Here is an 18070-nt window from a genome sequence, read left to right as displayed (position 1 = left end):
ATTACTCCCAGTGGGGCAGCGCTGTCAATATGAATGGGCAATAGGTCAACACATGTCAGAAATACTTTTCATCCAGTCATGCATATTATCAAATTGTAGAGTTATGCAACTCTTGCTCGGTTCACATTGGATAACTTTGTGTTTGTTTGAATCAGAAACCAAATGAGTTTTGACAGTCGATCCTCTGAAATGAGTCAGACCGTTAGCGTTCGTCTTGACATGCTTTTTTTGTTCTCCGCTGGTTGCTGGATGACACAGATCTTGTGGAGGATCTTTGGACAATCATATGATCTCCTTCTGCAGCTCCTCCAGGGGATCGAGCAAGACGAATTCACATACTGCGGTGAACCCATTCCTGATAGTGGGACTGATATAGGCCTACAGAGATCTCACTTTACTAGACACTCATTTTCTAAGAATTCATGATCACAACAATGTATATAGCCTCTGCATTTTGAACAGAAAATAATGTACAGTATGTTCTTGAAGGCAACTACTATTACAACTATTAACAAACTGTATGTCCTTTCTGTTTCAATACATCATTACAGAGGTAGCAATCACAAGATGCCTGCTAACTTGTGTCCATTTTAAGCTGCCTGGACTCACATAATATGTAGATTTTGGATATGAACGTTCTTGCATCCTGACAAAAACGGTCAAGAATACAGATATTTAGTGTTTTGCCTTCAGAGTGCAGAGATTTGACAGCAGACAGGTGCCGATCTTGTTTGATGTGTGATGCTTTTTTACACTATCGGGTTAAGAAGATGAAAGCAGAGTGCGCTCTGTGGGGCTTATCTAATTATAGATTTAATAAATGATAAAACAATAATCAGTCATTTAAAAAATATGATTTGTTATAAATGGGTGCCTCTTAGCATTTCACAGAATGCCAATGTCTAAAGAAAACATGAGGATTTCCACAGGATTTAATGTATGATGTTTATTTTATAAACTTTCTCACATTACAGTGATTGAGCTGCATTACATAACAGGAGCGATATACATTTAAACAAATAAGTCTGTAATGAAATCAGTAACAAAGCATGCCCAGACTGAGCTGTGTTTGACTCTATTTTTCTTTGTATTTGTTTTAAGAATTATCTGACGGGTTTGTGTTTTAAGTACTGACAGTTAAACAATGATCTCTGACCTTGTGCCCCATGCAGCTATTTCTTTACCAAAAGTTTTTCTCTTCTTCTTCTTCTTCTTCTAGCACAAGAAATATATTTCATTCGGACAGACTTTGTTAGCAAGTTTCCAAAGTGCATTATTAAAGCATCATTTGTGATATTCTAGTACAATTACTGTAAACAAATCAGACTGTGGAAGGATGATTGCCTGCCTCTGAATAAATGTAAAGAAAATAATGTAAACACCGGCTGTGAAAGACCACAAAGGAGGAAAAAAAATGGCAGACATCAGCACTTTAACGACCACAGGTTGGTGTTTGTTTGACTGATTATTTTAACATTAAGCAAAGCTCCAAGATGCCAGATGAACAGCAGATGTATGTGTCAGAAACATAATTATGAAAATCATGACGTTAGAACAAAATTACCAGAATGTTCTTCCTTTTGTCTGCCCCTTGCATCACACACCAGTGATATTGTTAATGATTTAATGTTAGTGTTACTCTATAAACCTTAGAGCTGCATGTTGCTCATCCTCCTTCTCCCTCTCCCTGGTGCCTCTCTGCCTTTATTTCTTTTGAACATCAAAAAGAACAGAAAGAGATCATAATTAGTAGTGATTTTCCATCGACCTTTCACTTGTTCCATTACCCACTGAGAAAAAAACTTGAAAGCTTTCCATTTCTGCTTGAAGAACAGCTCTCTCTTAGTACTTTCGTCTAATCCCATAATGCATCTAATGACTAATATGGAAAATAGGCTAGGTTCTTCAAATTAATATAGTAACGACTGGTTACTAATAGCACATGCTGATGAAAGCCGAGCGTAACCCCAGATCACAAATGCTGTTCCCAAAAGAGTATTTTAAAGGCTGAACAAATGTGGAGAACGCGTCCTTAAAAGTACTGTAAGGCCACAAGGAAACACAAAATAACGCAGGCAGATCGCTGAACTCTGTTTAAATACTGCCACTGAATGCCAGGGAGGGCCAGTTGGATCAGATGATGAGCTGAGGCGTGGAGTCGTTAGTGACAGCTGGTGGGCAGGTATGGAACAGCAGGTCTGGAAAAACAGGACACTCGCTGTTCCCTTCCCACGATAACACCTACAGCTTAATCTCCAAAGCGGTTAGGGTTAGGTAACAAAAAGGCTTGGTTCAGGAAAGATTGTGCTGATGGTTGATAAAAAAGGGTGGGTGTGGTGGTACGGAGGTGGTACCTGCCTTAGTAAAGCTTCGACTCTAACTGGCCCACAACTCTGCAGCGAGGCTTCTAACCTATGCTTCTAACAGAGAACAAATCACAGCTCAGAGTAGCACTGCTGCTCCTTCAAGCTGAAAAGAGCCAGTTAAAGTCTGATCAGGATCCTCCTGGACGCTTTTCGGTACAAGGTATTGGAGACATGGAACTGGATGTTAGGTAACACTGAAGAGGTTATATATCCCAGCTTTCCCAGGAAAGTCTCAGAATCCCCAGGAAGAGCTGGAGGATGTGGCTGGAGAGAAGGACATTTAGGTCACTTTGCTCAGCCTGCGATCTTTCCCTAGATGGTTTAATGTTTTGCAGGTGGTCAGGACTTTACTGAACTGATCACTAAAAATGTATTCAGTATTATTCGGTTGCATCTACATGTAACAGTAATGTCACTATGAACCAAATAAGCAAGGGACAACAGTCTTTTTAAGCCTTTTCATGTTTGCATGAACTGACACATCTCCATAATGACACCGTTCAACGTCCATTCACTTGTATATTTTTTTTTATTCATCCCACCCACAGCATGAACTGGAAAACCATGACAAATGCTGAGTCATAACCAACCAGTCTGATGTGCAGATAAGCATAAAAAAAATTGTGTGGTCTTATGCTGGATGCTCAAGATTTAATCAAGACGCCACTGTGGATCTAGCACACATAATCATGCAGTGATGTGACCGCATACCCTCCACCTTCATTTGATTTTATAGAGAGCTGATCATCTGAAAAGGGAGGCCTTCATGCCGCATGTAAGCAGTTGTGGAGATGCTGGATTAGACATGTATGCATTCCTGGCATCAAGACTGTAATCAGAATAAAACATTATCTTTGCTTCTGTGCATTTGATGTGTTTACTGTAAGATTGTAAAAGTCAAACAAACAAAAATATGATTATGAAAACAGAGAATGTGGAGCAGCTCGTCCACCAAGTGGAGGATTCAGTCTCCGGCTCCTCCAGTCCGCACATTGAAGCGTCCCTAAACTGCCCCTGATAGCTGCTGTGCCATCGGTGTGTGAGTGTGAATACAATGCGTGAATGTGTGGGTGAGTGTGGCATGTAGTGTAAAGTGCTCTGAGTGGTTGATAAGACTAGAAAAGTGCTACATAGGTGCAGTCCATTTACTGTCAACTGAGAAGATTACTTGCAGCTGAATTGAAAAATCCTCTGTTTTTCTAAGATTTTCCCAGTGATGAGTTACATTCACCAACAACCCGATGTCTGACCTGATGCCCCCGTTGGCAGGACGTCATTTGTCAGTGCCTCAAAAAGCCATTACAAATAACTGTTGAAAAATAAATATATGTATGATGTGATAACACTGTGGTTAAGGTTTTGTTAGGTTTAAGTTAAGCTTGGGTTAAAAGTGCTTCTTCATTAAGGTTATGGGGCCTTTGTCTTCTTTCATGTTACAATAAAATGACAATAGAATAAAACGACTTGGTTAAGTTTAGGGAACAATCATGGTCCTGATTTCTCTCAAGCTGAACTCCAGTAATTTACTGACCCATTCATCCACAACAACCTCCTCTCTTTGCAAACTTTATGGCTGTATATTAACATCACCTGACTTCCTCTTTTGATCCAAATGGACACGCGTCATCATTTCCATGGCTGTTTAAGAACTTAGTTACATAAGCGTAAACATATTTTGGTACATTTACTGAAATGACCAGTGCTCTCATTTTTCTTGGGAGGACTCTCTGCAACTCTCCATACACATTGTCAAATTATTTTGACGCACAAATGTGGTGAATCTTACACACTGAAGGGGCATGATGCCACTAAAATACCAGTGACACTCCCACTGGTTCCCTTCTCTTCCCATATCAGCACATGGAACAACAAAATACCACACATGAAAAGGAAAGAAAACCACATATATATATATACACATACAACCCCTGATTATCTGATTATGAACATGATGACCATTTATGACCAGTCATAGTCTAGTAAAGGCAGACACTTAACATGGTTATCCATAAACTGATTTAAGTAAGTTTATGGATTTATCTACTGAATCACTAACATGTGGTGCTGAGTGAGGGACAACAATATCTTAGTGTAGGCCAATACTGCCTCTATAGATGGAGTCCTTCCACTAAAAGAAAAAAGCGAAAGAAGTGCTATTTAGAGGAGACAAAAGTCCCTATTCTGAAAAGCAGAGCCGGTGTTAATCAGTCATTTGTGTTAGAAAAATATATATATTGTAACAAATAAGCTCTGCCAGGATTTAACTCTTGCCTGACTCTTTTTTGACACTACTCTGTCATGACATTTGTATCAACAGGGCCATTGATCGAGAACTTTGATTACTTCTTCTTTAATCACAGCCTCTCATCATTCCTCCTGTCCTGGCTCCTGAACACCCATTGATGCACACGCCAGTGACTGATTGCCTTCCCATATTTTCAAAAACTAAATCTGTTAATATGTTTACCAAATTTGGGGGATGTGGAAAATCTATCAGTGAAACTGCCGAGTAGTGAGCACAGCATTTGATTATACATTTTTTAAAATAGATTTTCTTTTTTTTTTTTCACAATTTGTCTTCCTGCCATGACTATAGCTGTTTCACCATGTGGCGTGCCAAACACTGCATTGTTGAATTCACAAAATACTAGTGCTGTTCTTTTCATGTCCTCTTGAGTTTTACTGGCACAAGTATTTCATTCCTCAGGCTTTAGGGAGGACACGTTTGTTTGTTTTTTCCTGACGGTCATCAAAGTATCTTTATTTGAAAGTATAAAATGCCTCCATGCAGTTTGTCCTGTCTTTTGATGGTTTTGTAAAGAGCATAACTGCACATCAGTCACCATCAGCCACTCAAAAAACTTATTTTCACCTTCAAGATGTAAAAAAAAAAAATATATATATATATATATCTGTATGGTGTATTGATCCGGCTGGGGCCAGTGGGCTTTGTGAATTAGTACTCATCTCCACAGCGAGAGGTTTCACCTCTGTAGAATCTGAGGATTCATACAGAGTCTGTGGGGTTTCAGCATTATCAGTATGCAGCACACACGCCTGCAGGTCTGCAAATAACTCAGTGGCATGCCCCCCCCAACCCACCCACCCCAACCCACCCACCCCTCCCCTTTGTTGATCTATATTTTATTGCTATATTTATGAGTAATATACAGGCTCCAACAGTCATTCCAATCAACCAGGGGTTGTGCAAATTTTTCCCCACTCGTCATAAAATCTAATGAATAATTTGAATAGGTGCTGATGCAGATGGAACCGGTGGTCAAGTCGGTTTATCTGATTAGTTTTTAAATATATTGCACTCAAGTTGCACGGTAACCAATAACACACTAGAACCTTATGAACAAAGGATAAAATCATGTTCATCTGCAGACGTCCAACTCACCTTAAGATAAACATCGAAGATAACATCTCCCCGCTGCCTTGCTTCACAGAAGTAGAAACTGCATCAGTGTAAGTGGTCACAAGCAAATCGACCTGCAACCTGAAACATAATCCTCTGTGGAATTTAGTGATTTCGCCACAGAGATATGGACAAGCACTAAGCCTATGGGGCAGGGGGAATCGATAATAGATTTTTACACCACAGAGGGGAACGGTTTATTCCTGACAACTGACAATCTTTGTTGTGTTAGACATTCATCCACCTCAAAATGTGACTCAAGCCATGTTTTAGTTGTTTGGGGCACAGCAGATGTCAGGGCAGACAGGGACAAAGGCACTCTTCTCTGGAGTCAAGTCCACTGGATGTAACATGATTACAGCATGGTCCCTATGCTTTATACACAGGCTATAAAATCTATTTTTTTTCCTTTTGATTTGATTTAGAGCACATAAAAAATGAGTAACAGTATAGTCTTTATGCTAAAAGGAACATCTAAAATCACATGCAAATGCTCACATACAAACACAGAGATCACAGGAATCAATAAGTGCAGGCCAGAGCCACACACAGAGCTACAAAACTAACATTAGCAAATTAAAAACTTGTGTGAAGGGACCTGTTTGATGTGGTCAGAACGAGAGATGTAGTGAACCTTGAGCTGAGGCTGTTCTGCTGTTTCCAAGGTCAAGCTCAACTTTCAAGTCAACAGAAGCATTACATTTCTGTGGCAACTGAGCAAACTCAATATACTGATGAGAAACACGTGGTGTGTTTGAAACTACAGAACAAGTGATTAAGTGGAACTAGAAACAGTAAGTGAAACAATGCTGAAGTGTATTGTCGTTTTTGGTGGCATAGTGAATGTTTATTGTGTATTAATGGTACAAATACAGTATATTATACAATATTTTAGGCAATACCCGTTTTTAATAACTAACTTTGTTTGTGTCTTAAAACTTTAAAGGTTCTTCTGCCTGCTCCTCTCACTGCAGTGGAAGCTCTATGGCACTGACTCAGCCACTTAATATGCATGTATTTCCACCTACTGGTCGAGTGATAACACTGCACATCTTCCTCACCCCCTATTTTTCAGCCTATGATACACATCTAAATTACTGCTGCAAAATAGAGATTTGGTCAGATAGTAGACTAGCATATAAAATTTTAGCATATTTATATAATAGATTGCAGTCAGTTGAGCAGATCACAGGCAGCCTTATGAGGTTTATGGCTGTTATAAAAAAAAAAAAAAAGCAGGCCTGTGCTGATTTGTGTCTCTGTTCTCAGGTGTTCCTGCATGTAATTTGTCCAGTGCGTCCTTTTTTTTTGATCCATGCTGCAAATTTTCTCTCAAACAGGGCGACACAGCGTGCAAGCCACATCTTGTGGTGCATTTTACACTGAGCCTGTCATCTAAACCTGCTCTGATGTTTAGCAGTTGGGAATAAAATAGGTGGTGCCTCCCCCTCTTGTGGTTTGATGCAATATTACATTGCTTTGCAGTTGTCGCTCTTGACTGTGCTCAGTCATTAGAGCTTTTGATAACCGCACCGAGGCTGAAAGTGAGCTGGAGCTGGAGCTGTGCTTCAGAATCTGCAATTCATGAGAAAAAAATGAAAGTGCATGGATAGCACCAATGTTTCATCTGAGCAAAATATCACAGACACTCATCTCCATGAGTATAATGTAGCGTTATGTGACTGTCTGTGATCACGGAGACAGTGTTTGAGAGGAAAGAGAAGGAAATCAATGCCAGGATTGAAGAGGTTGCCTTATTTCCTTTGGAGTGCAGTGTATTGCTGATTGAGCGTTCAGACCCATTCAGAACAAAGATTGCCTCTCCTCTTTATAGGCAGCTCCAGCTTGGATTGGCTCTCAGTCTCATGATGCTGGTAAAAATAGCTTTATTCTCAACAGGCTAGATTTAATTTAGTAGGCCTGTGTTTCCACAGTGATAACTGACAGGGAAGAAGTGTATTCAACAGATCATAGTTTTATAGAAAGCTGCAAGTTTTCTACTCTTTTCATTAAAAAAAAAACAGTAGTCTGCAACCTCAGTGGTGGCTACAGCAGAAAACGTTACTGTAGATGACGTGACTTTGCTTTGTTTGCATTTGTTTACATGTGAACAATTCCCTCTACCTTCAGATGTTATTGTGCATGTGTTTTCCTTTGACAGTGAAGACAAGTGTTCAGAGCAGCGAATGTTTCTCCATGCGTTCAGAATTTTCTTCTTTAATCTCCTCCAAGGAAGCTCCTGGGCTTGGCTGCAAAGCATGGGTGGCTGTGTGAGTTATGGCATGCCAGCTCTTCAGGAGGGTTTAGAAGAATGGGTGAAAGAGAGGATTTCACCCAAGAACACGCTAATAGTGAAAACTTATCACATCACTGTGCAGAGCAAGAGCAAATCTTCCCAGATACTTAGCAGATATGAAAAAGCTATAATATAGGACAGACAGTATCATGCACAGGGGAGCATCGGCCCCTGGGGGTTGCAGAAAAAAACCCACTTGAAAGTATGTTTTTCCGTGGCAATGAAATCGCGAGCAAGGAGACCTGGATTCATTCTTCTTCACCTTCCTGAAGGCACTGAATTGGTGCCCCTCTTTCTTTTTCTTTCCTCTCTCTTTGTGTTTATGTGATCGTGCATGCTACACTCTCGTGTGTGTTTTTGTGTGTGTATAGGGTGAGTGTGGGGGGGGGCATCAGTGGGTTGAAGCTATGCGAAATGAAATTTATCAAAGTCAGTGGAGCATTGTGATGAAAGCTTTGTGAAGGAATTTCAACCTTGACTATAGCCAGGGTCCATGCAAAGTCGTTAGTTTTCTCTTGTTTTTTAATGAAAATTCCCCCCCGGCTATTTTGGTTCACAGGGTCTCAATAAAGCTTTAACCTTTGCTGTTTATACTGTCAGCTGAATTGGCCGGCGCCATCCATTGGGTGGGCTGTGAGAATTAGAATCGTCCAAAAGTTGTTCAGCTGGTCAAGAATCTGACCGAGCGTCTATCTATCTGCTTTGGCCGTGGAGACAGATTCTCCATATTCAATTTGTATTTGTTCCATCCAGTTTCCATTTGGAAACTGATTGACTCAGTGCTTCCCCATCCACCATAATCACCAAATAATTTACCTTGTTGTTATCAAGAGGCAGATAATGGAAAAGAAAATAAATCCCAATCGCAACTCTGTTAGGCCAGAACATTACAATCCGATGCTCGAGTTGTTTGTTAGGGAACAAGAGGGCAGAAGGGAAGAAAATACTCTCTACATAACACTTATTTGTGTGATTGCTTTTGGGGTTTTCTACCTGTGTGCTGTGTCTTTGTGTCTAAATGGCTTCACACACCCAAGGCCAGTCATTTATTTCTAATAACACAGCACATTACAGTAAATGGCATGGCTGAGACCAGCTATGATGTCCTCTGCCACCCTCAGAATGATCACAGTCCATTGCCTATGCATTTACAACCTCCAGGTAGAGCAGGGTACACAATTGACATTAACTCTCCACCACTGTAAATGGGCCACGGTAAACACATTCATGATTGCAGCACAATAGCCTTGCATCAGAGCATGATGGATGATATGCCATCAAAACTCTTTTTGAAGACAGATTTGCTCAGTTTCTGTGCTGTAGGTTTGACAGTGTTGAGAAGCAGGCAGCAGCCAAAAAAAAAAAAAAAAAAAAGTAAGCACCAGCACTGCACTACGAGCAGTCACGTCTCAGTTATCATCATTTAGATTCATATTTAGGCAATATTCGATCTGCCACTGACACTCTTGCTCAAAGGCAGTATCTTGTGTATGCTGATGTGGAATTTCATTTTCAGCTGTGAAAAGTGTCAATAATGTACAATTATTTTCCAATTGAATAATGAAATTCACACCATTGCTGCAGATGTAATACAATTTGCTGTGTTAGAACTGCAGTTTCATTAGGTGTGCAGGTGGGCATGTGGAGGCAAAAGGAAAAAAAAAAAATCTGGTTTAGACATGCATGCCCAGAGATCCTCCTCATTTCCTCAGGATGCACAGAGACACACATACACATACACATACGCACAGAAACAGCAGCACTTTCTTGCCACATTCTTAGGTTTAATATAGCACACTCATACCAGGCTCCGCAGAGATTTCGCAACACATCATTGACTGTTGACTGAAAACCCAGTGATATATTTTCACATTTATATAAGACTTGCATAACATGATGAATTTCATCAAAAAATACTCCACCTCATTAATTTTTTTTTTTTTACAAGAAGGTTACAGATGACTTGAACCCACCAACAGAAATGCAGGTTGTTTTAACACCATTAACTAACATGTACTGACCATAGTGTTGCTTTCTCCCTTTCATACCTCTTTCTATTGCATCTCTGTTTGAACCCTGGTGCTCTCCTGCTCAACATTCATGTCCACTCTGCCATGAACACCTTTGCATTTCAGTGCAGTGCAGAGAGGATACTGTAAGCCTATCAATGAGTAAACCAGCGTCCAGAGTTGTCTCTACAGCTCCTTGTGCTCATCTGTTACATAATTCTAATTGATTTGGTTCAGTTTTCACAACAAACAACAAACAAATGCTGAAATATACAGTTAACTCTCAGATTTCAGTGCTTGGGTATTGCACAAAGTTCACAGCTCCAAAGAGCAAACCTATTTTTTTTTAGGAGGAATTACATTTCACACTATATGTGTAATCTTCCAAGGGTTAGTACAAGGCTGAATGCTTATTACCTCAGTTTACTCAGTCATTACAACATGTATTTTTAATTATGCCTCATTTCCAACAACGCTGGCCAAGTTAATAGCACTGCACTATAATTAATACATGATGAGTTTGTAGACAGCCACACACACAGTAGTAGGTCCATTTAGCCTTATGCTTCACTCTCATTCACACTAAAAGACGTGTATAAATTTTAATCAACAGAAACACACAGAATTGGAAAACAGAAAAGGCAAAATCAATTCCAATCAGCAGGCCCCTGACCTAATGCTAACTGTGAGGTACTGAGTCATTCGCAGTAACTGTGTAAAGCCGAGGCTGACCACATTACAGTGAAAATAAACAGCATTTTCAGCTTGGCTTTAAGGAGGTCTATAGAGTTTGCCTCCCTGGTCTCGACAGGAAAACCATTTTAATGAAAGAGAGTCTCGTAAATGTAAGCTCTGCTACCTGGTGGAATTCACTTTGCAACACAGCAACATCCAATATAGAGGATGATGTTAGTCCAAGTATTAGGTCTTATAGTAGTAGCCTTTAATGCCCCTTTTTACATTTTTTTACTATTACTACTAATTTGCAACAGAAGATTTATACTGTAGGAAAAATACTTGCTGTTAATGTAGTGAGCAAATGCTGTAAATTTATGTATTTAGCAAGTCGCATATATGTAGATACCGAACATATCAGTTAAATGTTCACAGACAGTGTATTTGTTTTCTGCCACAATTCCTGATCTTGCGGTACGATATCCACTAACAGAATGCTCAATAGTGAGTACAGCATTACTAAACTTTTTCATGGTTATGTCTAGGCACTGAGCACATGGATAAGGTTCGGTGAAGATTGTGGTCTGGTTTAGAAAAAGTTTACAGTGGCTTCAATCTTTAACAAAATCTGTGATCCTTCCCAAAGCCTCCACCAAAGTGTTTTTGTTCCCTAAGCCTGAGCACAGGAAGGGCTGTGGATGTGAACCACCAGCAGTGTCTCTGGTGTGACAACACCACAACACTGTGGTTAATATATGACTACCCTCCCTCACCATGATGTAGATGATTTACCTGTCAATCTATGTTCCAACCCTCACATATGGTCATGAGCTTTGGGTAGTAGAGAACGATAGAATGGGATTGCGAATACAAGCAGCTGAAATGGGTTTCCTTCTTAAGCTGGCTGGTCTCACCCTTATAGATAAAGGGGCTCCAGCATCTGGAGGGAGCTTGTTCGGCGTAGAACTGCTCCTCCTCTGCATCAAAAAGGAGCCACTTGATGTGGTTTGGGCATTTGATCAGGATGCCTCCAGGTTCCTTCCACTGTAGGTTCTCTGGCCATGTCCAACTGGTGGGAAACCCCAGGGTAGACCCTGAACACACTTTCAGAGGCTATATATCTCATCTGGCCGTGAAATGCCTTGGGGTCCCCCAAGAGGAACTGGAAAGCGTTGCAAAGGATAGGGATGTCTGGACTACCATGCTTACCCTGCTGCCACCGTGACCAGACTCTGGAGAGGCAGTAGAAATGATGGGTGGATGGCCTGTAAACAACAAAACATAAAGTTAGCAACAGTTGAGGTAAACTTGGGGTCAGCATCCACTAACGAACACTGATTACTGAATATTGTAAAACTGACATCATACTACTAGTTTCTGGAACATTTCCAGAGTTTTAAAGTTTAGACAGTGCAGAAGGACAAATAACACTCGAATCTGTCAGGAGTATTAACTGTCCTCCTACTATTTTTCATTAAGAGATTAGGAAGTGGCTCATCTTTCTGTATAGAATGGCAGACGAGTGAAGGGCACTTATTATGAAAAATGTGTTGTCTTGATCTACTAGCTCAAGACACCCACACACACTCACGCATACACATACTGAGGGCTGTTTTTTGAACAATATGTAAGGAAATGTCAGTATTTTGTAATCCATGGAACGTGACAACATGCAACCTACAAATTGAATTAAAGGGACTCTATTCCAGAAAACCATTTAAGCTGTATTAAGGGCAATGTTTGGCCAATAGGGGGCAGAAAAGTTGACAGACACAGAGTCACTGTCGTATCATGGCTTTAAAAAGTTATTGTGCTTATAATGTATTAGCACACAATTGCCTACGTACGCCTCAGGCAGACACAGGGCAACATTAGCATGAATTTGGAGACATTTTTCTCAATGACTGATATATATTTAAGTCAAATATTCACCTTTCTTTTAGTTCTGTTTTGGGCTCCATCAACTCCCAAGATAAATTATCTGGGTTTTAAGCTTAGGTATTAAATTTTCTCCAGCAGCAGTGAATGTGTAGTGTGCTGAAAAATTAAACCAATGAGCTAAAACAGCCTGAAAAGGTCTATAGAGCTGAAGATTTGATTATTAGTTCACCATGATCAACACCTCTCATATAACATAACTGTTACTGAATGCACATGCTCAGAAATACTGATTTATTTAAGTTTAGGGAAATTTTCAAAAATTCTTAATTCTACAATAATTAAAACAGGGTGTACACAGTACCCCAGTGTAGTTTGTGCTTTTCAGCTTAGGGGATCAATAACTTTAACATTAATGACCTTCAAATATGCAAGCAATCATTTTGTGTGAGTCAGCGCTATACTGTTCAAATGCAGCCCAGCGCGGGCAGCATTTGAAGAATTTGTCTTCACAGTGAGTACAGATAGCTTCCTAATCAATTCTCTGCAGGCTTGGATGAGTCTACCGTGGCAGGAGAGGCAGACCTAGACATCTGTCCGGATAAATTTTTCATAAGAAAGCCCTCCTTGTGGGCATACCCCCTCCAATAGTGTATGAAACATTTACCACAATCAGTGAAATGAAGCTTAGCAATCAGAAGGAAATGAGTTGAAGGTGCAGACTGCGGTGCTGAGTGTGAGAAAAGAGCCAGCCAAAGTTCTTTGACATACCGTACCTGCAGTTGGGGAAATGGATGCTGCAACACCCGAGTCTGGCTGCAGATTTTTTTTTTTTTTTACATGTTCCTGTGCTTTGATCACTGCCTCTTCTTAACTAGGCCCATTCCTCGCTTTGTGTTTTCCTTTATTCTGCTCCTCCAGACCCATTTCCCCCTCTCCGATTCAGTAAAAACACAGCTGGGTCATTCTTCTCATTCCATTTGTTATTCTCATCTTTTCATGCTTCATGCTTAATGGTTTCATTATACTTAGGAGAAGACATATTTTTTGGATAAGCTGCTTTATATTTGTCACAGGCTAGTTGTATTTTTTCAGGCTTGTCTCCTGTCACTGGATAACCTTGGTATGTTAAATGGAGCAACAATGGTTCTCTCTCAGATGAAAGTGCAATGTGACAGTGTCTTTTATTATCACTTTGTCTGGTCTTTGTCTGTCTGCAAAGACATGTCAGTGCTACAGTCAACTGTAGTTTTACCCTGGGATTAGTTTTCACTGCCATGTACTTTATTCTACTGTGGATGTGCTGCTACACAGTGGATGTCAACTCTGTCGCACAAAATGTAAACTGACAGGGTGTGATTTTTTTTTTTTTTTCTGGACATAAACCCCCGTCTTTTGTTTGTACACATCCAAGTGTAATTAGAGGACTTTTCAGTGAAAGGTCAGTGAATGAAATGTCAGTTTGCAACATAAAATTTTTACAGTTTATTAGAGGTAGGACTTTGTGACATTGAATTGTTTTCAAATTTGCTAACTGAGTACAGCAGCACTACGATATCACTAACACAGTTTGACTTTTTGCTCTGGAAACTTGTGATGGGCATTTTTTTTTTTTTTTGCTGTCATTCTACAGAGCAAATGATTAACGAAGAAAATAAAGAAATTAATCAATAATGAAAATAATTGTTAGTTTAAGCATTTTAAGTGTTTACTATAGGAGTAAAATCTAACTAGACAAACTCACATTTACTCGTGGTGTGTGGCTGGAAAAGGCAATCTAGTGTTCAAAATCCCCGAATTGAAAATGTCCAGTCTAAGAAATCTGTCCATTGATTTTATGCTACACCAGAAGTTATATCCTCTTATGAAATATCACGAAATTTTGATAATAGACGCAAGGGATTCCCTGTTATTGGCAACATTGACGTGTCAAAATAGAAATCCATAAACCTCTCTTGACAGTGCATTAAAGTGGACACATCCCCATGATTGATTAGACATCCAGCTGACAGATACCCAGCGATTGTTTACTGTGGTGGACCCTGGCAACGGCTGGTCGTTTATTGCTGTCTGGTCCAGCAGTATTTCAACATTGTATCTCACTCCTTGGAGACATCAGCAAGCAGGTCCACTGCGACCACACACTCCCAAGTAAGCATCATTGGTTTGTGACTAAACTGCAGCACAGTCCTGCTGGGTTTGCCTCGGCTGTTACCTCTTCAGACTGATGTTTTCACTTCCAGGTGTACTGCCTTTACAGAGAGAGTGAGGAGCGTCAGTCTGGATAATTTATGGGTAATTATCCATCGCACTTTGACGATCAACATTTTCACTGAATTCCCTTCAGGTTTGTAAGTACTCTTAGAGGAATAAGAACTGCTGTTTACCATGTTGGGAATTGGGAAATGGTAGGCACGTAAAACATTCACTTAAGTTGCATTTGTAGTTTGTGTATTTTTTATTTCGTACAAGATTTTTGCATATCAGTGGATCAGCTTTTCTTCAATCTCGTATTCATTATTCAAAACACAGCTATTTTTGTAAGAAATGCTTCTTGAATTTTAAAGGCCTTAACAGGGAAGATGCCTTTTGCTTCCATCAGGTGCTGCTAAAAACTTTTCACTCACGTCTACACCTCATTATCCATTCAAATCACAGCAGCACATCAGGTGAAAGTGACTGACAACAGCTCAAGATGGAAACCACAAATAAATGATGATGCTGGTGACATCCTCCCCACCACGACTCCTTACATCGGAAAGAATTAATGTCAGACCGACAGAGCATCGCTTTGGCCTGCTGCATTTTCTGTGATGTGTGAGAATCTTATGCTTCCAATGACCCATGTTATGCACTGTATCAAAAACAAGGCACAGCCCAGTACACCGAAAGAACAACATCATTTCACCCTTTTTTCCACTATTTGGTGACTGAAGAAGACTTGTGTCATTCTGCGCAGGTGATTGCATTTGTTATGTTTGGAGAAATTTTGATTTTACAGTACAATGTGTGTGGTACTTTCTAAGCAGGCCAGTAAACAGACAAATGTTTGGGGGTAACAGTTCTCCTCCAGCTGGAGACAAGAAGAAAAAACTACCTGCATTTCAACAAGACATCATCCGACTTGTGTGCAGAGTGGGAGACTGTGCTCATTGAATTACTACACTTCTGCTGCGGCATTCAATAAAGAATGACTCAAGCCTTGAGTGTGGTAGTTGGTTTGATAAATTTTTATGAAAGTAAATATGGCGTAAATGGGGGATGTGGGTGAGCTGGTATCCTCGAACAGTCGCATCTGTTCAGTTCCCATGGATCACACAGACCCAATCTGGTCCTGAAGATGTCATGGCTCTCTGCATCATTAATATTGAAAGGTCATTTCACCCACTTGGAAGTCATGTCTATCACATGCTGGGCCCAATTTCCAATTTGCCACAAGACTGCTTGGGTCAGTCCTACTATTTTTCAGGGAAAATACTACCTAACAGTGCTGTAAAATTCCTCTGGAAATTAGCTGACTACTTCTTTTATTGTTTCCTATAGAGCCTTTGACTTGGAGAGGCAGCATAATGTATCATCCACTGCCTGCCTACTATAGTCTCATGATATTTTCAGTGCATAGCTCATGTTTAAAGCCTGACTGAATGCGATTTTGATATGGACACTGACAATGTCACATTACTTTTAAAAAAATGTGCTTTTGTATTTCCTGCATTGAATATTCAAATCTTGCTTTGATTTACCGAGCAGTCATATAGCTATAGTTATGAGGCTTCAATGATATTTGAGTCATGGACACTGATTTGTTGCCAGTTTTAAGATCAAGTTTCTATTGTTATATTTCCTACATGGGTGACATTATCTGTTCTCTCACTATTTTGGCACATTAGAAGTCACAAGCAACAACAGCAAATCCAGAAATAACTCCAGAATTATTGTTTTTTCTTTCAGCTGCCTTGTAGTCTTCTAATTAGGAACCTTAGGCTACAGTGGTACTTTTGCTTTTATATGCATAATTAGTTTTGAAAACTCCAAGAAGTCTCACTTTCTACCTGCCAGAATCCTTCTATGCATTCTATTTAATTCTATTTCCATACCCGTTTCACTCAGACATGTGTCCCAGCTATGTGACACTTGAATTTGACATTATTTATTAAATTAAGATTTTTTTGAGGGAAAAAAAACACAGTGGCACTCAGAACTTTTTTAAAAATTAAAGCCATCCAGTAATGTACAGTCTAATGTTATATAAGGTGCCTTCAGTGATTTCAGTGCTGGTGATACTGTGACGTTGTACACATTTGTGTAGATATCTATATGACAGGTTTGGTTCAAAGGCTTTGAAGGGTGTCTGAACCTGTGACTCATTATCGCTTTGAAATGCATTATGTTTCATTTTGAGGCTTCCTCCGCATTTTTCACCTTCCCTTTTAGCCTGAATCCCATATGGCAAGATAGAAATTAGGGCAGTAGCTCCCAGGAGAATTGTAGAATAAAACAAGGTTTCTGGAATAGTGCATGTACGGTGAATGACAAGTGCGTTTGCAGTCGGTGGTCTGCTGGTAATTGCATTTCAGTCAGTAATCACTGACTGCGTAAAAATGATTATGAACACACTATTGTCTCCCCATCTGTGACACAACATATCCAGAAACAGAGGTAATATAATCACAGAAAAACTGCTGGGAGAGCAGAAACAGCTAATCATATGCACTTGTAACACTGTCAGCAACGCTGTTCCCCCGAAATGTCAATATCACCTCCTTGAGTGGAACTCTTGCGCTGCAACAAACACTTGTTTGACTTTGAAGACTCCTCTCAGACTAAATACAGTGCTTCAGATGGGAACTCGCAGATCTAAGTTTCATAAGCTACACTTGGTAAGAACAGACAACAAATGATACACTATCAAAGGTTTCACAGTGGTCGCACAACAGGCAGAAGCATATCATTCAGTCACTTCCTGGCCCTTTTGAAGCCAAGGAGAGGCACTACACAGACCAACTACACCAGAACAGAAGGCATCAGTCTGATGCCGTAATCTAAACCAGCAGGTGGAGCTCAACAGACTGCCAACAATGAGTTAGCAGCAGTTGAGTCATGGGAACTGCCACCTTCTCAATGGTCCAGTCAGATGGCAAGACTGTCTTCTGAAACCATTACATCACTGTCCCAACACCTCACTGTAAACATGTCTGATATGTCCTCCCAGGGGACTTTTTGTTAATTCACCATGATAATGTATGTTTCCTTTTCACCTCTGCGAGAAAGTCACAGTGAATGACTGCAATCGAGGTCAATCATTGGTGTTACTAGCCTGTTGACGTTGCTCTCCACCCCCCTGGGTGTTGCTGGGGAAGAGTGACGCCTACATCGCGGCACAGTCATTTCTAATTGTGAAGGTACAAGGTCTTTCTCAGGAAGG

This window comes from Toxotes jaculatrix, chromosome 10, assembly GCF_017976425.1.
Source record: "Toxotes jaculatrix isolate fToxJac2 chromosome 10, fToxJac2.pri, whole genome shotgun sequence".
Classification (NCBI taxonomy): Eukaryota; Metazoa; Chordata; class Actinopteri; family Toxotidae; genus Toxotes; species Toxotes jaculatrix.
This window is presented reverse-complemented; position numbering follows the sequence as displayed.